This window comes from Triticum aestivum, chromosome 6A, assembly GCF_018294505.1.
Source record: "Triticum aestivum cultivar Chinese Spring chromosome 6A, IWGSC CS RefSeq v2.1, whole genome shotgun sequence".
NCBI lineage: Eukaryota > Viridiplantae > Streptophyta > Magnoliopsida > Poales > Poaceae > Triticum > Triticum aestivum.
Genome location: NC_057809.1, coordinates 416,433,891 through 416,444,807, shown reverse-complemented (window position 1 = coordinate 416,444,807; position 10,917 = coordinate 416,433,891).

Here is a 10,917-nt window from a genome sequence, read left to right as displayed (position 1 = left end):
TATTCCCTCAACTCGTTCATTTCCTCATAACTGTGCTGTGTGTTCGTTCATATATGTGTTTGAAGACTTTGGCTGAAGACTTTCTCAATTTCCTCAGTTCAATTTCTTCAGTCTGTTTGTCTTCATCCTGTGTTATCCTGTACTTACGCTTCCTGTACTCTGTGCCTGTCTTCATTTCATCATGATGACTATGCTTGTATTCTATTATGTTTACTTTTGAGTACTTATTCCGCTGCGGGTAGTTCTTCGCTAAGGAATTTCCTCACCGGCAAATTCCTCAGTGAAGAATTTCATAAAAATCGCCTATTCACCCCCCCTCTAGTCGATATAACGCACTTTCATTGGTATCAGAGCAAGGTACTCTCTTGTTCTGTGTGATTTTGGTTTAACCGCTTGGAGTTTAGTTATGTCGACCGCAGGTATGAAGAAAGTGACATGCCCCATCTTTGACGGTCATGAGTATCCCAAGTGGAAGGCCATGATGAAGAAGCGCCACATGGCGATGAACAGCGAGCTGTGGACCGTCACTGAGATTGGTCTGACCGATCTGTGCAAGATGGCGGAAGCAGATGACATTCGCAAGTACACTCTTCTCAACCTCAGGGCGAAGGACGTCATCTGCTCATGTCTGTCTCAAAATCAGTTCAGGAATATCATGCATCTCGATCATGTGAAGCTTATCTAGGACTGTCTCTCTGAGGTCTATGAAGGTCATCGAACCCGCCATGATCCTTGGTTTGAGGACTTCAAGGAATCTCTCAAAGCAATGACATTCGAACCAGAATCATCATCTTCTGCATCATGCCTTATGGCAAAAGATGTTGAGGTAACTGAATGCTACCTATCCGAGTCTAGTGGTGATGAATCTGGTGATGAATTTGGACCCAGCTATGTCAAACTTGCTTCCCATGCCACTAAACAACAAAGAGCTTTGGAAAAAGTTCATTACATGCTAAATAAGAGCGATGCTATGTTGGGTGAAGAAATGGATCAGTGAAAAGCTTTCGCTGAAACTCTTCAGAGACTTCATACTAAGTATGACACCCTTCAAGATCATCATAACACTCTCTTATCCGATCATGAGAAGCTTTCTTATGATTTACTTCAAAGAAAGCAAGATCTTGAGAAGCTAAGAGTGAGTTATGAAGATCTTTAGAAGGAGCGTGATTCATTACTTGCTCAACAAATCAGCGCTTCTCAGGAAGAATTTGTTCCTCCTTGTTTGAAATGCATTGAATGTCAATCTGCTAGTTCTTCACCTGAATGTTCAAATGCTGCAAATGTTTCAAATTCTTCACATGCCTCTTCTATCACTAATTCCTCATCTGAGGACATTGCTAGTATCACTGACGATGCAAGGCTGAAGGAATTGTACATGACAGGCATGTACAAAAGCCTCAAAGGGCATCAGACTCTTTGTGATGTGCTTAAAAAGCGGATCCTCAACAGGAACCCTAGGAGAGAGGGTATTGCCTTTGAGAGGAAACTCAATGCTGATGGTACATATTGGAAGCCTGAGCAGTACCCCAAAACTACATGGGTTGCTGCAAAGGGACCTCCAGTTGATCCATCTAATTTATCTGGATTTGCATGTGAATCTCCTCGTTCTGATGCTGAGTCATTTGACTCCAACTATAAAATGTTCTAAAATCAGAATGGTGAAGTATTTCCTAGATATGTTGGCACTAACTGCAGGAATGGTCCCCCTATGAAGAAAATCTAGGTTCCCAAAAGATGCCTTGAAAATATTCAGGTGAATGTCATCATGACGCCACCTGTGAAGAATAGGAATCCCAGATCAAATTCTTCATAAGGACCAAATTCTTCATATGGATCCAAGTCCTCATACGGACCAAACTCCTCACATGGATCATATTCCTCAAAAGGATCAAAGTCCTCATATGAACATCCTCATATGAACATCATTGTGCTAACCCGTCTGTTTCACAGGGAAGATCTAAGGATTATGGATATGTGCATTATTCTTCAAATCATTATGTCCATAAGTCCTCGGAGAATTTCTCTGCTTACTCTTATGCTTACTCTAACCCCTCTTATGTGAAACGAAATGGACTGGCATTTATGCCACCTTTCTCTTATGGAGTTCGCAGAATGATGAACTCTTTGCCACCCCTTCATATGTGGGTGGTGAAGAAAAAGAACTAATCTCTTCTGCAGGGTCAGGTCTCCAAACGTACGTAATCTTCTGAAGAATTTGCTGGAGACCTGAGCATGCCTGATAGGACGCAGGCTAATCATGAAGAAATGAACTTTCATTTCTCACATCCTCATACTGCTTTATCTTTTCTGTTGCTTGATGAAATTGATCTGATGAATGGATGTCATATTCTTCACTTATGAAGTATATGAGTTTGTAAGCTGCACTAATTCATCTGCAGAATGATCAACCCAAAGCCACTGAGTGGGTCCTCGATAGTGGATGTACAAATCATATGACTGGTGACAAGAATCTATTGATGGATGCTCCATTATCTCCGTCGCATCTGAAGCATATCATCTTTGCCAACAAAGGAAAAAGTTAGGTATTAGGTCTAGGTAAGGTTGCAATCACAAAGGATCGACACATGGACAAAGTCATGCTTGTCGAGTCCTTAGGATACAACCTTATGTCTATCTCAATGCTTTGTGATCTTGATATGGTTGTTGTCTTTGGCAAGCATCGTTGTGTTGTGGTTATGGAAGCTGACAATTCCAAATTCTTCAAAGGCTTTAGGAGAGGAGACCTGTATATTGTTGATTTCTCTACAGGACCACAACCAGCCATGTGCCTACATGCAAAAGCTTCAGAAGGCTGGCTCTGGCATCGACGACTTGGTCATGCAGGCATGAGGAATTTGCACACGCTTGCGAAGAAGAAGCATGTCATTGGCATCGAAAATGTCAAATTCCTCAACGATCACCTATGCGGAGCCTGTGAAGCTAGGAAGATGACAAAGGCCAAGCATCCAGGGAAGACTATCATGACCACTACTCGCCCATTTGAATTGCTTCACATGGATCTCTTTGGTCCTAATCATTATTCTGTTGTTCCAAATGAAGCATCTCAATATGGTTTTGTTATTGTTGATGATTACTCTCGTTACACATGGGTACACCTTGTTACTTACAAACATGAAGTGCAGGAAGTCTTCAAATGATTTTCCTCGAGGGCTTCAACCAAATTTGGTGTGAAGATCAAGCACATCAGAAGTGACAATGGCACTAAGTTCAAGAATTCCGGTCTCGATGACTATCTTGATGAACTTGGTATTACTCATGAGTTATCTGCTCCTTATACTCCTTAGCAGAATGGCGTCGTGGAGCGCAAGAACAGGACTCTTGTTGAGATGGCTCGCACAATGCTTGATGAATACAAAATGCCTCGTCGTTTCTGGACTGAGGCAATTGATACTGCGTGCCACATCATCAATATAGTATATCTTCACAAATTCTTCAAGAAGACTGCCTATGAACTCCTCACTAATAAGAAACCCAATGTAAGTTATTTCAATGACTTTGGTGCTAAATGTTGGATTAGAGATCCTCATCACAACTCTAAATTTGCACCGAAAGCACATGAAGGTTTTATGCTTGGTTATGGAAAGGACTCGCACACCTACAGAGTCTTCAACAACGTTCTTCACAAGGTTGCTGAAACTGTAGATGTGCGGTTCGATGAGACTAATGGCTCGCAAACAGAGCACCTAACTACTGTGATAGATGAACCAGCACCTGAGGAAACTATCAAGTTCAAGGCTACTGAGGATGTCATTCCTACTGAAGAATCTGCTAAAGAATTCATTACAGAACATGAAGAATGTCGAGCTAATGCACCTGAAGAAAATACTGAAGAAAATGGTGCTGAAGAGAATGCTGATCAAATTCCTCAATGACAACTAGCTCATCCTCGCATTGCAAAACAAGTGCAAGTTGAAAAGATCATGAATTACTTCAAAGTGCCAGGTCCTCTCACACGCTCAAAAGCTTTACATTTATATAACTTTTGTGGGCACTATGCCTTTGTCTCTATCACAGAGCCCACTAAGGTAGATGAAGCATTTCTGGAGCCTGACTGGATTCAGGCCATGCAAGAAGAATTACATCAGTTCGAGCTTAACAATGTCTGGGAACTGGTCAAACGTCCAGATCCTCGCAAGCAAAACATCATTGGCACAAAGTGGATCTACCGCAACAAGCAAGATGAAAATGGCCTTGTGGTGAGGAATAAGGCATGGCTCGTAGCTCAAGGCTACACACAGGTTGAAGGAATTGACTTTGATGAAACTTTTGCACCTATTGCTAGACTTGAGGCTATTCGCATATTACATGCTTATGCTAACCATCATGATATCACTTTATATCAAATGGATGTGAAAAGTGCATTCCTCAATGGTAAGCTTGAGGAAGAAGTATATGTTCCTCAACCCCTAGGTTTTGAAGATCCAAAGAATCCTGACTAGGTCTTCAGACTCAACAAGGCCCTATATGGCCTCAAGCAGGCCCCACGGGCGTGGTATGACACCTTGAAGGAAGTCTTCATGAAAAAAGGCTTCAAACCCGGTTCACTCGACCCTACTCTTTTCACTAAATCTTTTGATGGTGAATTGTTTGTGTGCCAAATATATGTTGATGATATTATCTTTGGCTGTACTAACCAATGTTATAGTGATGAATTTTCCTATATGATGAGTGAAGAATATCAAATTTCTATGACGGAAGAGTTGAAATTCTTCTTAGGTATTCAAATTCGTAAACAACGCAATGGCATATTCATATCTCAGGAGAAATACCTCAAGGATGTACTGAGGAAATTCGGCATGCAAGATTGCAAAGGCGTCAAAATTCCTATGCCCACAAATGGCCATCTGTGCACTGATGAAAATGATATTGACTTCGATCATAAGGTATACCGCTCCATGATTGGCTCTTTATTGTACTTATGTGCATCTAGGCCAGATATAATGCTTAGTGTTTGCATGTGTGCCCGATTTCAAGCTACACCGAAGGAATCACACCATAAGGCTGTGAAGCATATTCTTCGATATCTAGCTCACACACCAACACTTGGATTATGGTACCCCAAGGGCTCGGCTTTTGATCTCATTGGATATTCTGACTCTGACTATGCTGGTGATCGTGTGGACCACAAGTCAACATCTGGTACATGTCATTTCCTCGGACGATCCTTGGTCTGTTGGTCCTCGAAGAAACAGAACTGCGTATCACTATCTACTGTTGAAGCTGAGTACATTGCCGCTGGTTCTTGTTGTGCTCAATTGCTATGGATGAAGCAAACTCTCAAGGACTCCGGCGTCAACATAAAGAATGTGCCTCTCTTCTGTGACAATGAGAGTGCCATCAAGACTGCTCACAACCCAGTTCAGCACTCAAAGACTAAGCATATTTAGATTCGTCATCATTTTCTTCGTGATCATGTGTTGAAGGGCGACATTTGAGCATGTGAATACTAAAGAATAGGTAGCCGATATCTTCACAAAGCCCTTGGATGAGAAGAGATTTAGCAAGTTGCGGTGTGAGTTAAATATCCTAGAATCTTTGAATGTTCTTTGAAAAGGACACTCATCCTAACACTTATGCAAAATTGATGACTTAGATGTGCAACACACAAAGAAACGTTTTTCCTCAATCAATGAAGAATAACACTCTTAGTGTGAAGAAATTAACAAAGATTTTGATTCTCACAACCCTACGATAGTTGTACGCGGTGTCTGAAATCATCATTCTTGTACGGTGGGTCACGCCACCACCAAAAGTTGAAAATCCTCAGTTGTTCATAACCTTCAACTTTGCATTGTCTTCACTGTTTCCGTCGTTTTTCTTCATTGGCTATATATATATGAGCTTATGTCCTCTACAGCATTTACTTATTGCTAATTTTTCAAGTTGGTTTTTCTGCTAAGTGAATGTGATCGGACCCTTCCCCCTCTATGCTAAACTCAACCCAATCTGTTCACAAATTCTTCATGTGTGTTCTATTTGAAACTCGTTCAAAATCTTCATTGTGTCCTTGTCAGCTGAATAAATTGCGAACGGAACTTTAAAACCTATCTTATCTAAATTTTCGGCTTTGCCGCTCAAACCGTTCCACATCCCACGATACACTTATCCATTCACCCACGATCGTACACGATCTCCACCTCTCAGTACGTGGGTGACACATGTCATGCGAATGAGAAGGGTCAGGGGCACGTTCGTCCAATTTCTTCGGCGAACAGTTTTTCACCGTGGCTATAAATACCCCTCTTCCCCTTCCTCACTTCTTTTACTCCGCTCGACCTCTCTCCAGCTCGAGCTTCTCAAACCCTAGCGCAGCCGCTACTTCATTGTCGCCGGTGAGGAAGAGCTTCACTGCCTCGACCTCGTCACCGCCGTACTCACACCGGCCATGGAAATCTTCACTCCGTCGCCGCCGTAGTCGTCTTCCTCCGCCGAGTTAGGGCGTGGAAGGTCTACACAGACGAACTTCACCTCTCCACCTCACTATTCGTTGTGTTCTTCATCCAGGGTAATTAAAAGTTACTTTTACTGCCCTCGTTGATTCAAATGATTATCTACAAAATCTTCAAAGGTGTTTTTCTTCATATCTTCACACACTAAAACACCTCTCATATCATCTGTTCTTGATTCGTTTCTCTAAGCTATTTTTTCTTCATGATTCCTCAAATGTGTGGATTTTTTGATCTATACATCTCTGGATCCTAAGACAAAGAACGCTTAGTGAAATTCTTCAAGACTCATCTGGTCAAATTCCTCAAACTTGTTCTTTATAAAACCTTCTGAGAACGCATATGACCTCTCCAAATTCCTCGCAACTATACTCTGTTCACAGGTACTCATGTCAGCTGCTGAATCACTAGGTTCTCATCAAGTTAACTCATTTGTAGCATTCCTCGAAGAAAAGTTGCATACTTCTTCAGAGGATTCAATTGTTCAAATTCCTCAACTGAAGAAAATGGCTGACGGTAAAAAGCCACAGAAGGGAGGAAAGAGGGCTGAGGTCAACACAGCGTTTGAGATCCCTGATGATATATATGTTGCGTACTGCACACCTCCTGAGGAAGACAAAAATCAGCGCAAGGTGCACATTCAGAAGATAGAGAGGAGATGGGCAAGAGAGTGGAGGGAGTACAGGTATGTTACTCCCAAATACATGAAGAAATTCGCACTCAATCCTTCATGCCCAAGACCTCCATTGGCACCTGGCCAAATGGCTGATCCCACCAGCCTCAAGCATGGTGAGGATTATCCTGATGAATGGGCCAAGCGCCAAGCCAAGTTCGCTAAGCAAGCCAAACAAGCAGTGAGGAAATTCGATGAAGACTCTGCTGCTGCTGCTGCCTCTGTTGAGGCCTCTGCTGTCAAGCCAAAGAAGGCTATGTTAAAGCAGCCTACGTGCAAGCCAAGTGCTTCACCAACAGTGCCCTCACGGCCAAGTTCCTCAGCAATGCCCTCATGGCCAGAATCCTCAAAGCCCTCACGGCAAATTCCTCATGCTGCTCCTGTTCCTCAAAAGTCCTCAGCTCCTCCGCCAAAGTCTTCGGCCGCTCGACAAAGTCCTATGTACCTCTGCATCTTGCCACGTGCCAAAGGACTACTGGCATCTCAATTGCCTTAGGATCTTCAGCTAGTTCCTTAGTTGCACCAAATTCCTTAACGGGACCCTCTCTAGTGAAGACAAAGGCCACTGCTGGACGAGGTCCTCGCCCTAGTCCTCAGAAGAAGCAAGTCGCCTTCCAAGTGTCGTCTGAAGAGGACGAAGCTGATGATGATGAACTTGCTGAAATCATCAGAGATAGGGAAGTCAGGGCCGCTAGAGCCAAGGGAACAAATGCGCCACTGCTTTTGGATCCCAAGTTGATCCTCGAATACATTGACGTTTGGCACAAGGACCCCAACACTCCCGTGCCTGACTTCAAGCTGACTACGGGCCAAAGCCACATGCTGACCCACTTCATCCAAGAAGAAAAATGGAAATTTGAGAAGGCCAGGCAGATCAAGAAAGCACAGTACAAGAAGGAGCGCTATCTGAAGAAAAGTGTTGTCTCCATGACAACTGAAGAACTTGTCACTACTCAATCTGAGATCAAGAAACTCAGTGATGAATTTGACGCATACCATGCTGGTTGGCTTGGAGCCAAAGTTCGTTTGTTGAGACTCGTTGATAACTTCATGTAACACCCTCGATGCGACTATATCTCCCACGTGTCGAGGCACGACTTAGAGGCATAATCGCATTGAAGGCATATGTCGCAAGTTAGGCAATCTTCACAACATCCCATGTAATATGAATAATAAAGGGGAGATAACAAAGTTGGCTTACACTCGCCACGTCAACCAAGTATATAAATAACATAACATCATCCAAACACTCATGGCCCGACTACGGCGCCAAAATAAAAGATAACCCAACATGCGACACGGTCCCAATCACCCCCAACTGGGCACCACTACTGATCATCGGGAAAGGAAACATAGTAACACTGAGAGTCTTCGTCGAACTCCCACTTGAGCTCAAACGCGTCTCCTGGAGCGGGATCATCAGGCCCTGCATCTGGTGTAATAGTAATCTGTGAGCCACAGGGACTCAGCAATCTCGCACCCTCGCGATCAAGACTATTTAAGCTTATAGGTATGGCAAGGTAAATATAAGTGGAGCTGCAACTAGCGACTAGCAAAATATGGTGGCTAACTTATTCGCAAAAGAGAGCGAGAAGAGGAGGCAAAGCAAGAGCGAGAAACTAGAGAGCAACCTGCGCAAACATTACTCCAACACCGTGTCCACTTCCCGGACTCCGCCGAGAAGAGGCCATCATGGTAACACACTCAGTTGATTCATTTTAATTAAGTTAAGTTAAAGTTATCTACAACCGGACATTAACAAATTCCCATCTGCCATAACCGCGGGCACGGTTTTCGAAAGTTCAATCCCTGCAGGGGAGTCCCAACTTAGCCCATGACAAGCTCTCACGGTCAACAAAGGAATATACCTCCTCCTAAGACATTCCGATCAGACTCGGTATCTCGGTTCTTCAAGACAATTCGGCAGGTTAAAACAAGACTGGCAACACCACCCGAATGTGACGACAAATCCCGATAGGAGCTGCACATATCTCTTTCTCAGGGCACACTCAGATTGTCCAAACTTCCGGTAGGCCAGCCCAGAGTTGCCCCTGGTAGCCACCGGCGGCTGACATTTTGGACCAACACTCAGAGGAGCACTGGCCTGGGGGGGGGGTTAAAATAAGATGACCCTTGAGTCTGTAGAACCCAAGGGAAAGAAAAGGCTAGGTGGAAAATGGTAAAACCAATGTTGGGCATTGCTGGAAAAGCTTTAATCAAGGCGAACTATCAAGGGGTTTCCATTATAACCCAACCGCGTAAGGAACACAAAATCCGGGAACATAACACCGATATGACGGAAACTAGGGCGGCAAGAGTGGAACAAAACACTAGGCGAGAGGCCGAGCCTTCTACCCTTTACCGAGTATATAGATGCATTAAGGTAACAAGATAATATAATGATATCCCAACAAGTAAATAAATGTTCCAACAAGGAATGGCCTTGAATCTTCACCTGCAACTAGCAACGCTATAAGAGGGGCTGAGCAAAGTGGTAATATAGCCAATCAACGGTTTTCTAGGACAAGGTGGGTTAGAGGTTTGACATGGCAATTTGGGAGGCTTGAAAGCAAGTGGTAGGCATCGTAGAAATGGCATAGCAAAAGAGCGAGCAAACTAGCATAGCAAAGATAGTAGTGATTTCGAGGGTATGATCATCTTGCCTGAAATCCCACAAGGAAGAAGAACGAGTCCATGAAGAAGACAAACGGACGTAGTCAAACGGTTCCTCACAAGCGCGACGTTAACAGAACCAACCCGAAGAAGCAAACACCGGAAAGAAGCACACAACATAGTAAACTACCCTCACATAATCATGGCATGATGCACATACAAGTATGATGCATGTCCGGATTAAAGAGGCATGGCATGGCAAAGTGCACAAGCAATCCTACAAATTAATTGGAGCTCAATATGCAACTCCGTTGCATATTGACCGGACACCACATCAATTATTTAGTTCACTCTCGGTTAGGTACTCCACAATATTAAATGTTGGTTAACATGGCAAGAGGTGTAGCATAACAAACTATACCCTCTAAACAATTTAAATGGGGCCGGATATAATAAACAACAAAACCGGTATACCCCATATGCAATTATCAATTTGGTGCAACAACAATTTTAACCAATCTTGAAGTTGTTATCATGATGCGGATGACATGGATGGATAGAGCACTACAATATTAACAAAACATCCTTACTGATCATCCTCAAAAGAGGCACGGATCACTAGGAAACAACATGAACATATGGCAACATGAGCTAAACAGATCAAGGACTTAGTGGAATTGCTAAGTCCCTAAAAACAGAATTAGCAAGTGCACCACTTTGCAAGCTTGCACTAGTCACCACACACATCACAAAAATACATGGGTTTCACCTCTGGAAAGATGACAAAACCCTTAGCAAAACATATGTAGAGCATCAGGGCATATCATGCATACATTAATCATGGCAAAAATTACAAAAACCTAAACGGATTAGCAGATCTGACAAATATCTCAAGTAGCCCTCTTCTAACAGCATTTCGGGCATCAAGATGAGATCAAAAGAAAAAGATGCAATGGAATTATTGATGTACTCTCTGAGATGAACATTTTGATATTCTAAATGCATGAATCGGAGCTACGGATGCAAAGTTACGGGGCTAGGAACATGAGCATATGGGCTGAGAATTTCGGGACTTAGAAGAATAAAAACACCTCCGGATCTAGGGTTAGACCCGGCACACAAACCGAGGTCGGATCCAGCGAGGACTGTTCACCGGCGAGCTCG